Source organism: Falco biarmicus, chromosome Z (genome assembly GCF_023638135.1).
Source record: "Falco biarmicus isolate bFalBia1 chromosome Z, bFalBia1.pri, whole genome shotgun sequence".
Taxonomy (NCBI): Eukaryota; Metazoa; Chordata; class Aves; order Falconiformes; family Falconidae; genus Falco; species Falco biarmicus.
Genome location: NC_079311.1, coordinates 31,924,993 through 31,938,992, shown reverse-complemented (window position 1 = coordinate 31,938,992; position 14,000 = coordinate 31,924,993). Strand labels below are relative to the sequence as shown.

At 40.2% G+C, this 14,000-nt stretch overlaps 1 protein-coding gene across 3 annotated transcripts in view; it reads right to left on the bottom strand.

Annotated features, from left to right (window-relative positions):
* LOC130142645 (protein Hook homolog 3) overlaps positions 1–14,000 on the bottom strand; it is a 94,142-nt gene that overhangs the window by 79,688 nt on the left and 454 nt on the right. The gene's annotated exons all lie outside the window — the stretch shown is intronic.

The window sequence follows — 14,000 nt, the reverse complement described above, 5'->3', positions numbered from 1 at the left end:
TAGTGTACATGTTAGGAATTAAGAAGCTTTAGATTTAGTAGCAATCAAGGAAATAAACCACTGCCAGGGCTTAGTATCTTCGTTTTTGCAAACTTGTAAACTTTGCGACAAATAACAGCAGTATGTTCTCCACAAAGCTATTTTTCTAATTTGGAAAGTCACTGGGCCTTTTGTTCTCCCATTCAAGTACTTCTGGAGCATATACTCAAGTAGACTCTTTCAATGAATACACACAAGAAACTCAGCTTTTAGAAGTTACCCAGATCACACAAAGCTCTCATAGGCTCCCCACAACCAGAATATCAAATGTAGAGGGACATACATACTCCAAACAAAACTATTCCATACTATCAGATGGAAGAGGGGACCACAATGCTGCTAAACCCCAACAAGTTTATGCACTACTACTGTTTCAAAGGTTTCAAGGCATTTTATTAACGGTGACAGACAGTAAGGTCCACAATGACAAGTCTCTGATCTTCAGATGGAAGCTAAGATTCCAAAAATGCTGCTATTCTGAAGGGGAATGCCAAGGACCATAGGACTGAGCTGTTTGATGACAGAATTACTTATGACTAAAGATGAGTTAGTTTGGACTAATTCCCCTCCAGACTGCCCACTGAACACACTGAAACCAACCTAAAGTTAATTTTCTGAGGATGCTGTGTAATAGTCTAGGTTACACAGGAGCAAGAATAATCTCTTAACAAAAACACACTTAGGTTCTATATGGCTTCTATTCATCAACTCCATTTTCATGCATATAGCATACAAGCTATCTGAAACCCTCCCCCTGCCATATCAGCAAGTGTACAAATACACAAGGCAAAGCTGCTCTTCTTCCTCCCTTGGTGTGGAAAAGAGCCTTTCTACTTCAGCATTTTTTCCAACCGGTCTAAGTTATTTGATCATTTACTTGAAATGAACACTATTTTTAAAGGATGTGGTTGAGTTTTGTGAAAATAGTTTTGATTACATCATTTAGATGTTATCTGTCTAGTGTGTCTGCTATCATCACCCTCAAGGGTTAAACCATGACATCATAATATCTTTGGAATGTCATGTAAGCAGTCTAGCAGCATCACTTAACATTAGTTTGCAGAACAAGCACCTAGGTGAATGCTCCTTTCTTCCTCTGGAAAAAAAAACCCTAGCACTCAATTGGGGGAGGGGGAAGGCAACAGTGCCCACAAATAGCCAAAAAACCGAGCTCTCGAAGCACGTTTGCTGATCAAGTTCAACAGTGACCGATGATTCATGAATGATGTCCATGTTCCAAGAGTACAAGAACAAATTACTGTGTGGCATACAAAACAGGCAGAAGTGACTTCTGCACTTCTGATACAGTAGATTTTCCTATAGCTTGTGCTGAGCTACCCAGAAAACACAGCTCCTTGCTTTTTTTCCAGAGAATCAAGAAGCCATCACAGATTGTCAAGACACTGGGTAAAAATCAGGGTGGGTGGGTTGGGAAAAAAAAAGCACACATGAAACACTACGTAACAGGATATAACACCAAATTGCTATTTTGCAAGAAAATTGAATTTACTTACAGTCTCTGAATTGCAATACTGTTGAAGGAATACAGAGACAATTCTGAATCTGAATCCACAAACTCAGCAACACACTAAACAGGAAATACTTTCTAGCAAAAAAGAGCTACATCATCATGGATGCTTATGCCTGAAGAAGTTCCAAGATGCTATGAAGATAAAATTCTCAGCATAGCCAATGAAAACTTGCTTCTACTTTTGCATATTCTACCTTTAAATAATGAAAATTTAAATCACTTTGCTGTACAATAGACAAATTTAAAAAAATCACTTAAGAACTAGGATTTTTCAAAAATAGTCAAAGTGAAATGCTTGTTTCAAATAAGTAATACCAACATCAAGGAGGTCTTCAAACAGAGTGCAAACTACTCAGATTTTTTAAATTAATTTTACATCTTGGTATATGAAAGACTTTCTTGACTAAATAAAAGTGTACATAGGAGATACCACTACAGTGACAGAAGAAAAGTTGCTATGCCTATTTCTGCAACACAGAGAAACAAAATGCACACTCTGCTGTTTTATAACTCATTTTAATATCATAATTCCCCAATACTTTATGTACATGAACAAGAAAAGGTTAACACTATCATTAAGGCTCAGGTAACCAGTCTGAACTCTTTTGTTCTCCACAGTCACGTAGGCACATAACCACTGAGGACAATAATGCCTTTCACAGTTAGATGACAAAGAACAGAAAGAGACAGACTAAAATTAGTTTTATGACTTGTTTCTTCACATACATTTGAATTTTATAATAAATGTCTTTGCTTGCATAGGAAAGGAATATATAGCATAATACCTCAATTAAGGTGTCAAATTTATGCTACAAAACACTTATTCAGCTCCTAAAACAAAGGAACTATATCCTTTCCAAATCCTTCAGATAGGTAATGAATTTTCTTCCAAAACAACCTACATAAAACAGCTTTACAAATTTATGTCAAACTCCCATACCATTCTCAGATAGTTCTACAAAATGCAAAACAACCTCAAAAACCAGTGTTCAATCTCCTGAAGGGAGAAGAATGGTAAGAATGTAGCAACGCAGAAGCAAAGTCCAGCTACAGAGACAAAGAAAATACTTTTTGTGTGTGCCTCTAAACAGCTATTCAAGAACAGCTGTTAAAACACTGTCCTTCCTGTGCACTGTGATGCATTTCCCCTGGAAGACTTCTGTCTCACCCTGCTGGAACTGCTCCTACTTCTTGAGTGTTTGCAATACAGACCCCATCGTTAGCTCCCCAAAGCTGTAAATTAATTCTCATTCCCTGGTACGATTTTTTCCACTTTTTGTACCACTATATGGAGCCTTGACATCATGCCTGAGTGGCGAGATGCCATCCAGAGGGACCTGGACAAGCTTGAGAAGTGGGCCCATGTGAACCTCTTGAGTCTCAAAGACAAGTGCAAGGTCCCACACCTGGGGCATGGAAACTTCTGGTATCATATCAATACAGGCTGGGGGATGAAGGGATTAAGAGCAGCACTTGTGAAGGAGGACTTGGGAGTATTTGTGGATGAAAAGCTGGACATAAGTCAGTAACATGCATTCACAGCCCAGAAAGCCAAACGTATCCTGGACTGCATCTAAAGAAGCATGCCAGCAGGTCAAAGGAGGTGATTCTGCCCCTCTGCTCCACTTGGGTGCGACCCCACCTGGAGCACTGTGTCCAGCTCTGGGGCTCCCAGTACAGGAAAGACATGGACCTGTTTGTGTGGGTCAAGAGAAGGGCCACAAAAATTGTCAAAAGGATGGAATACCTCTTACGTGAGGAAAGGCTGAGAGAGTTGTGATTGTTCCACTTGGAGAAGAGAAGGCTCCAGGGAGAACTTATTGCAGCCTTTCAGTACTTAAAGGGGGCTTATGAGGAAGATGCGGACAGACTTTTAGTAGGTCCTGTAGCAACAGGACAAGGGGTAACGGTTTTAAACTAAAAGAGGGTAGATTCAGACTAGGTATAAGGAATAAATTTTTTATGATGAAGGTGGTGAAACACTGGAACAGGCTGCCCAGAGAGGTGGAAGATGGCCCATCCTTGGAAACATTCAAGCAGGTTGAATGAGGCTCTGAGCAACCTCATCTAGTTGAAAATGTCACTGCTCATTGCAGGGGGTTTGGACTAGATGACCTTTAAAACGTTCCTTCCAACCCAAACTATTCTACGATTCTTTCAGACAAGAGCTGGGGGGTGTGTGTTAGGGGAAAACACATGAACCACTTGGCTCAGTCGCTCAATCGCTACCTTTAGTAGGCCTTACACCTTCCATCAGCTACCATGTAATGAGAGAAAAGGGTTCTTTCATTTTATTAAATATTAATTCAGACCTCTGATCCACATGGTCATGAACATGAGCTGTCAATTTCTATATAACCTTAAAAAAAGGAGTAGCAGGTGACTGTTTCAGTGCAAAGAAGGCTGTCACTGGGGACTAAATAATAGCAGCAGGAAGTCAGAACCTTAGAAAAATCTGAGTTACAGTTCCAGATTACATATATGACTAGTGAGGGCTCATTAGCTACTAGAGATAGGAGGCAGAAACATATTTCATGAAAAACACTCATGATATGAAGGTCAGAGAACTGGACAAACACTCAGTTCTCAAGGACAGTAGCTGAAGACCAGGGTAAGAGTTGTGATGGTGAACCCCACAAAGCTGGAAGAAAAAAAATTAAAAAAAAACTACACAAAACCAACCTCACCCAATCTCCTTCCCCCCCAAAGACAAAAAAAGCTCTCCAGCACCTTTCCCTTCTCAACACTAAGAGTTAGTGAAAGACCTGCTCTTTGCACAGTGATTATATACGTAGTTTGGGTTTTATTGCTGGTGCAGTTTCATAACATACCTTTTGTTTTCTTTTGTAATAATAGCTGAAATCTTTATTAGAGGTTCTCGTGTCACTGGTTATCTTAAACACAACAAAAGGTTAATACCCTTTTTCAATTAGTTTCCAATTATTTACGTCCCAAAGTACTCTGCAACCTACAAATGATCGTTTTGAATTACTTACCCAGTATTTCCCTACATTTTTGTAACAGACTATGCAAGCTTACAACTAGCTGCCATGTAGAGCTTAGAACAATACTGTATCACCACAGAAGAAAGAAGATCACACAGCTAAGAGAGGAAGAAGTGGCTAAAAGGAGAGGAGTAAGAACAAGAACAGAACCAGGCTCACTGGCTTTGATGCGAATCGCTACTCCAGTCATTAGCAAGAACACTTGAAAGAGCAAACTGGCAGAGATGATTAAGGAGGGTTGGATACTTACGGCCTCATACATTCACTCAGTATTACCTAAAACATCCACAAGAATCCCACACTACAACTTCACCCAGCTTCAGTGCCCAGAGGAAACCAGACCATCAGGTTTTTTCAGGATGATAAGCTAATTATGTGATACAGAAAGTTGTTCTTCCTCAGATGCCAAATTTTTGTATTGAGGCAGACCTGGCATAATGAGAATTGGATTCCTATCCTACAACCAGATCCTGTGCTTCTGGACAACTTTCCAGTTTCTTCACCCATTTTTCTCCTCCCAGCTGGTAGCACTGCTATCTTCTGCTTGAATAGTCATGCCCTAAGCTATTTTTTCATGCTTTCCAAGACAGTAGTAGACTGCATGGAACAAAGGGGATCCAGGTTCCCCAACAAACAAGTTTTATTCCAGGATTTGTATTTCTAGATGTTTTCACCAAATTTTAGGATGTCGGACCTCTCTTATTAAAAACACAAGAGTTACTTGAATTACTTTGCAATCCAGTCACAATGTTAGGCACTTAATTAGCAAAACAATGAAATGGCAAGGTCTTTACTGGCCAGAGTGGGGAGTTTTTTGGGGAGAAGTTGAATATTAATTTCCTTCTCATTTTATACATACTGTGTTTAACCTCATACCTGAACAGGACAAAGCCATGAAAGATCTCAGTCAAAATTCTTCATTCATAGATTAAGTTTTCCAAATATTAAATATTTCCTTTGCCGAAACAGAGTGCAGAAAGTAGGAGAGATACCTTGACTAAAGCTTAATCAAAGCTAATGTACCGACTCCTGGGGAGAAAATGAACATATTCCTTTCTTCAGTTGAAAGCTAGATGAGCCAGCTGATGAAAAAAAATATTACACAGCATTTGTGATGAAGATAAAATGAAAATATGATACACAATAGGAAGGTCTAATACAGCACCATAAACCACAGTTCTCTCTAAGCTTTTATCTACTTAATCATGTTTTATTAAAAGATAATATTTACCATTGATGCTGTCCCTTCTTTTATCAAAACACAAGTTATTTATAAGTGCAAAACTGCCAAACATTACCTCAATACACCCACATTTATAGGATCCATACATTCACACTCCATCAGGCACCAATGAACTTGAGAAACCCAAAAAAGTGTCTTTTCAGACTAGAATCATCTTCTCATGGAAGAAAATACAAATGGCAGGGTTTACAGGAGGTGAACCACTGGCTTCCTCTGCAGATCAGAGTGCAAAAATTTCCACCTCTACTACTCAGCGTTGACAAAAAAACATAATTAAAGTGATGTCACATTAAACATGTAGGTTATCTTCTGTCTTCAACACTCTTTGACTCATTGAAGCCTAGATGATAATGCAACCCATAGAACTGGGAGGCATGAAGTTTCACCAAAGGCGGATAATGGAATTGTTCTCTAAAAGTAGGTATGCAGATGAATAGCAAAACAGTACTCAATGAACAAAAGAGTAAAGTTCTTTTTACCCTGAATGAAGACTGACAGGCTACTAAAAACCTGAATAGCACCAGGCAAATGTGCCCAAACTGATCCATAGCAAGACAAAGGACAGGCAGCAAGGCATAGCTTCAATCTGATGGCATAAGACAAAGCAAAATCCATTAACTTATCCGCTAGTGCTTTGCTAGAAAGCTTTGCATACTAGCAGTCCAAATTTATACATATTTCTAATATTACTTAAACAAAACAAGAAAAGGTGAACATAGAAGGCAGCTTTTCCCTTGCAAGATAAAGAAAAAGAAGAATAACTATTTAAAGCCCACAACTCCACCTTCTTGCAGCTGTAATTTAGATGAAAAGTACTGTTTCTATTGACAGGCAGAATAAAGAGCTCTTCACCCAAGGCACAGAAGCTAATCCAAGAGCACTAAGTTCTACTGAAATATCATCCACACAAACTTTCTGATCAGTGTGGATGCTCAATCTTTCACAGGATCACAAAAGTAAGAAAAACTTAGCAGCTGAAAGATAGGATTCAGAAAGAGTTGGCAGTAAGTCTTCATCAGGCTAAGAGATTTCAGACTTAGCAGATTCTATAACTGGTAACACACATGTATAGCATACCACTAAATTTAGCACATCTTACAGTTCAGGTCCCCATTTCCAGGACTTACATTTCAGTAAATATTTTCTTGAACTTCATGGAGACTGCGTAGGTATACAGAACAAGATTCTTCCCAGAGACCGACCAAATTCCATGATTCCTTAAAAAAAGGCAGGAGCCACCACTGAGCAGGCTGCCATCTTTTGGCATTGTCCATAAAATAAAATCAGCTAAACCACGCCAGAGTGATCCAGTCCTGCTGGTTTCTTCCCCTTTCCACCAAATGGGCAGCAAAGTTAATAAAACAACCATAATCTGTCACAATTAAACACAACTTATTTCTACTTGTTCCTATCCTTAAGTAAAACTATGGATACCTTGCTGCCATGGCAAACAAGTTCACTCAAAGGTTTACCTTAATTAATCCAGTAATACAGAAAAGGCTATAACACATTTAATACTTTTCAAATCTGCAATGAATAAAATACAGAGGCTCATTTCCTAGATTTAATGCCTCCAAAACACACATCACATGTGGCATGAATACCCACTTGTTGTTTATCTTAAGTATGTAAAACTTAGCTACCTTGAGATTTAGCTCCAGTCAACAGGACTTCCACAGAGGTCACAGCACTGTACTTCTGGTGTAGTGTACTCCTGCAAAGAAGCTTGAAGCTAAATGGCATGAAAGAGCCCTATGAATTCTAGGGATGAACTACATTATCATCAGATTTACAATGCATCTTTTTGTGCAATCCTTGCTCCACTATATGCACCACTCCAAAAACATTTCCTGTGTGCCCCCTCTGAAAAGCTGCCATCCCCCTGTGGCCTCAGCTTGTCCACTGAAACACAACTCCAGCTTTGTTTTCATTCAGAAGCTTTCGTCCGCCGCAATGGCTGGACTCCCCCTGCCTTTAACCTTCGAGAGCTCTTCCCTCTGCAAAAACCTTCCTCCTCCTTTCTATGCTGTCCCTTCTTCATTGCCCCGAATGAGAAGTACTAAGTTAACTCACAAAAATGACTGTCATGTATGGCAATGTAAAGCAGCCAGGAAAACAGCTCATGCATACTCTGCAGGGCAGAAAACCACTACTGGTAGGTTGGGAAACCAGTCAATCCCTTTCCTGTGTGGGACATCGTGCCACACTGTTGGCAGCAAAAGATGTAAGAAGGACACTACTACCCTCTTCCCCTCACCTCCAGCCACACATTCCCGCCTAACTTTGTGCTAGTGTTAGTTGCTCTGTAGCCAACAACCTTGTTGATTTGGGTTTTTTTTTAATTAGTGACTAGGACTTGTGAATTAAATCGATTAAGCAACTTAAGTCTTTCTAAATTATCACAGTACTCAAGGCTCCTCAGCTCAGCCAAGAAAGCAGATAGCAGGAATTGCAATTGAGCCTTGGGCCCCTTTTCTCCCTTCCCTGCTGCACAACTTGGAAGTATGCAATTGCTCTACACAACAAGTCGAACACATTGCAGCAAAGACTTCTGATGGTCCAGGAAGAATAAAATGTCAGAACACTGCCTTCCAGTTCAAGCGCCTCAAAACAATCTCACAATAAGACAAAGGTAATTGTGCAAAATTCATGATTTCACTTCACCTCTTTGAAAGAACTGCTTAAGTATTTCAAAAGAACAGAGAAACAGGTTTCTCTCCTCACCTCCCACCCTGAGATTAACAAGCTAACAGAAAAGTTGCTTCCTTTACGCTGCTTAAGGTTCACAGTTCCTAGCAGCAAAATCTGTTTCTTCTCCAAGCAACATCTCACTATCCCACCCCAAAAAATGCGGGGGCAGAACTGGAAGCTGAAATTGAACACATGCTGAATCACATCTAAACTTTTCTTCAGAGAACTAGTAATTGTTATACAGTTACCACTGCTACAGAGCAGCTCTTCAGAAAGGAGTAAATTGGAAAAATGCACAATTTGGAATAAGGCCCCAAAGAATGAAAGTCTTAACACTGTGTCAAAACACACAAAAGAATAATGCCTGCACCTCCAAATCCTGTGTTCAGCCTTCCTTCCTGTTGTTGACTTAAAAGAAAGGGGGAGGGAGGGAAGGAATACATACAAACTAAAGGTTATTGTCTTTAATTATCATATTAATGTATTATCAGCCCTATACCCTTGCTCTGCAATACAGTGTTTAATAAGAGAAGTTCTTCTGCCTCTGTTTGACCTCTCAGCAACAGGTCAAAAAAATCCCTATAGCCTAATAATGACACTAGACAGCCCAGCTCCTTCAAACATAGTGATATTCTGAGCATAACCATTCACTACCCTAGAAAACTACCCCTAAAAGGATGGAGCAACAAATTCTTTACCATCTTAGTGAGAGGTTATCAAAAACAAAAAATGTTGCTCAATGCACTGGTCTGTCACAGCTGATACAGGGGCTGTGGTCTGCCATATATCTCAGCCCATGCTCCACAACTGCTGGCAAGCTCAGTGGTTTTTTTCCCTTCTGTCTGAGCAGCAACATATTCAAACAACTATCTTCTTGACCTGCTGTCATATCCAGCATAATCAACCAGTCCTGAAACGTGGCGTTTTCTTCAAGAGGTAAGAGATACTGATGTGATGATATCATCAAAAGAAAATGAAACCCTACAACTTTGTCGTCAATGATTAAGCACTGAAAGAAGAGAGTTTAAACAGGATTAGCAAGTCTCATACCATCTTGGCATCTACAAGAAACCTGAAGAGTACTTAAAACCACAGACACAGAAGAACCAAGAACAGCATAGTCTAAAGAGGAGGCAATTGGACAGCAGGAGACAACACAACTTTCCTAGTAAATTCCAGCAGATTTGATTCTCTCCGAAAAGGGTGCCCACAGACCATTTACAAGCAGCCCTGGTTGAGGAATCAAAATCCATTTCAGCACTTGCTCACATGGGCTCCATATTTCAAACTAACAGAGGCAAATCCTTCCAGTCCGGGATAGGCCACCACACAGAAGACAAAGATACACTGTACTGAGAAGACTTTTTTTCAGCCAAAAAGGAGACAGGTTAAAGGACTGATAGCATGTAAACAGCCAGAGTGCTTTTAAAATGGAGGGTGCCCCAACACTGGCCTTGTACAGTGTTTACAAAATTCTCACTTATCATAAAGGTTTTAATATGTCTACCACGGAAACTATTTGGTCTCGAGGGTTGAAAGAGAAAGCAAGCATCCAAGATGCAGCACATGGCAAAGTAAGATGTATTTATCATAACGAAGGAAAGAAAGTTCATGACATCTCCACAGCAATCTGCTACTTAAACCAGGAAGCAGTGACCTCTTTGAGGCATCCTGCTGCTCACATACCAGTGTTAAGCAATCTTCTCAGTATCACGTCTTAGTTGTATGTTAAAAATTTCTCAAGATTACATTGCAAAAGCCTGTAGCCATCACACTGAATTTAGATCTAGACATACTCAAGCATAACTGTCATATGAACATTTGACAGCTCTCCATGTTTTAAGAAGCAACTCAGTGATGTATCAGAGTTAAAAGCACTCCTGACACTACACACAAATTAAAAAAAAAGATTTAAAAGTGTATTCATATGTGGACCAATCATAAGTTTTAAACTGAAAAAATGTGAATCTGTATTTGATATGCTGGTCAATTTCAGTATCATCACAGGTTTATCTCACAGCCACATTTTTCTAAACTGCTTTGGCTGCAGTGCAGCTTAGATAACTATACCACAGTGCCTACAATAGTCTCAGAAGAGGCTTCTGGGAGATTTTTGGTAGAGCAATAGTTCTGCATTTACAGTAGGCTACAAACACTGCTGAAGTATAAATACCAACTTTGATATCTCAGTAGCTGGGCTCCAGTCCTTCACTCAGTTTCGTCCAAATTGCCACTACCCTGCCTGGTTCAAAATAACATCATGGTCACCGGCTGAAGTGGTAGGAAGCAAAATCTCTCCCAGATGTTTAAAATCCTGAACAAAAGTTATTCAGGAACCCATTTGACAATGCTGTCAAAGAGGGAAAGAACCCCAGCTAGACCACAACACCAAACATCGGAGTGCTCACAATATATTAAAGAATAAAACAAAATATATTCACAAGTAAGCAGTTTACTCCTACTTAAAGATGCCAGAATAGGAAATGCAGACACGCAAGGTAAAATGGCTTGAGGGATATTGTTATTCATTAAAATCATCGGCAGAGGGAGGAGCAGTTTGATCTCAACCTACATCTATCTGAGCCAACACAACAACAAAGTTTAGGTTGAACAGGTTCTCAGACTTGTGGAAAGCCTTATCTACTCAAAACACAAATAAACCAGTTCAAGTACTTCTTCATGAATGTGAAGCAAGCCATCTGGGAGGTTAAACCAGTTCTTAAGAACAGCCAGCTCCTCTAGCATAATGGGAAAACTGGTCATCCCAGGTATGCATAAACTGCAATTAAAACAGCTCTATTCTCCCATCTAAATGAACGGTTTCCCAAGAATCATTACGGGGCTTGAGAGAAAGCCAGACAAAAAAAGAAACCTTGTTTATACAGCCAGTTTCACTGAGGACTAAAAAAAATTCATTGCCTCTTTTGCAAGTTTCACGTATCCTGAAATAAACTGAAATCACCTTTCCTCATATTTTTTACTGAATCTGTTTCAAAGTCACTTTCAAACAAAAATACTGAAATAATAAAAATGACCCGTAACCCCACACATTTATCTAAGAAACTCACTGACAAATGCTAATGCTGTTTAAGAAGGATTTCTGTCAACCAAAAAAGATGCTGCCAGTTTCTTGATTAGCTCAATATCTGAAGGGGTGCAAAGGTTAGAAACGTAAAAGGGATCTGCGTGGATTATTACTACGGGCAGGACAAGACTCCACTGTATAGGCAGTTTCAGGACCAAAGATTATACATACCAGCTACTGCTCAAACATGACCATATGACAGTAATAATTCCTACAGATGGTCAATGCCCCAAGACTTTTTCTGTTACTGTGATTTCTCTCTCTATGCTTTCAATTTTTGCATCTACTTTTCCAGGACAGCTTTTTGTGCCAAGGTAATTTTTTTTCAATGGTTTAACTTTTCTAAGAAAGTACAGGTTATTTTCAAGGGTAATAGTACAGTTTGCTGCTCAGATCAATTGCCTCAACTACCAACCTCAAATGTGGCAAGGAAAAACAAACAAAACAAACAAATCACTAGTTCTCTCTACTATTTTGTTTAATGCAGAAAATAAGTGAAATTTTCACTAAAACTGAATAGACTTCACATACATTGTCCTCTTCATCTCCACAAACAAGAACCTGTGACACTTATTTACTGTTGAGACTAATACAACTTCCACCACAACTGAACACATGCAGAAGTTAATAAAACAATCCTTTCCAACACATACAAACCACTGGTTTGTACTATATTTGGCTGTACAAAGAATTCTTCTGGGGAACAGGGAAGTAGCCACTGCCTTCTTACTTTGCATTTTGTGATTTCCCTAGCAAACATCTTAAACTTTGGAAGTTTTAAAAACAATTTTGTTGAAATATTAAAACCTCAAATTCAAACTTGAACAGAATATTTAAGTAACAGAATAATGGAGTATTTTTAGTTTTGAAGTCTTTTCAGACTTGACACAGGCTTCTGCACAGATGCTATACTTCAACAAAATATTCTCAAGTCATTAACAATTTTATCCAGCCTGCGACTGGATGATGGGTAGGATCAACAGTTCAAATAACTCTTAACAGGCCATCAAGAGAAAATTCAATCTCTTTTATCATGCAGCATTTCCCGTGTTGCACATACAGTAGTCTCACACACAAAGGAAAGAGTTAGTCTGTTGGTTACTTGGAAATCTGGGGAGTTAGAAGCACACTGGGACTGTGGACACTTGCCAGGTAAGATTTCAAGCTTTTGCTTCTCCAATTGGTACAGCTGCTTTACTGCCAGAGAGCACAAGAGGAACATATCTAAAACAGCTAAAACAAAGACACATGAAAACTAGCAGCATGTAACAACAGATGTTTCCCCCATTGCTCCCCAGTAAACCTTCCTCTTTCTCCTAGCAGCAATCCTTTCACTCAGGCTTTCTTTGCCAGGATTCACACACATCAACTTCCTCATCAATTCTATTGGTAAGAGGACTTTCTTTCCCAACATCTGACAAAGAAAGTACAGGAAGCCAAAAACTGGACAACTGGCCAACAAAGATGCAAAGATCGGCAAGAATGCGAAGGAAAGAGACACTTGGTTACTTAATCCAGACCTCTATGAAGCACTGAGGTACCCTCTTCCCCCAAACCTCCACCTTCTGTACTTTGCAGGCCACCTGCTCACCGCTTGACAGTCACTGAATTCCCCTTGCTCATCCCCCTTTTGACCCTCACAGAGAAACCTAACCTGTCATTTCCCAGTAACTTACTCATCACCATCACAGGTTTAGCTCCTGTGCAACAGACGCAACAAGGCAAGCTCCGGCCTTGCACTGACTAAACACGTAAGAGAAAATCTCATTTTCTTTAACAATCAGTTGTACTCCTGGGTTTTATGTACTGGGTATTTCCTTGCCAATTTTGGTGATGGAGTGAGAGAAAAAAAAACAAAACAAAAGAAAAAACCAGCCCCTAAACCATATCCAGTGGTCCAAAACAGCAAGCCAATAAATAAGCTGCCTCAGAAATACAAGTTGCATAGCTATGCTACAGTCACTGCTGAAATTATGGAGTAGCTGCAAACCCAGTTTCAATGCCCACTGCATGCTGGCTGCAAAACCCGAAAAGTTTATGGACCAAGCTCCGAACGACAAAACAGGAAAAGAATTCTTAGGCTGATAATGGATTATCTCCGACCGCAAAGGTGAATTTTGCCTCTCGAGGCTCAAGTACTACTTAAAAATGCAGAGAAAGAAACAGACGAAAATAAAGTTTCTGGTCAGGGAGCTGCGAGGCGCAGCCGGCCGGTTTGAAAAACGCGGCACCGGCACACGGGGCGCTGCCAGGCAGCGCGGGCCGGCGGAAGGCTCAAAACCACGGGCAGCGCCAGGACCGGGCGGGGGGCGCGGCCGGGGTAAGCGCGCCCAGGTGCGCCACCCCCCGCCGTGCGCCCGGGCCGCGGAGCGCCGCTCTCTTTGTTCCCCCCACGCAGAGGCAGAG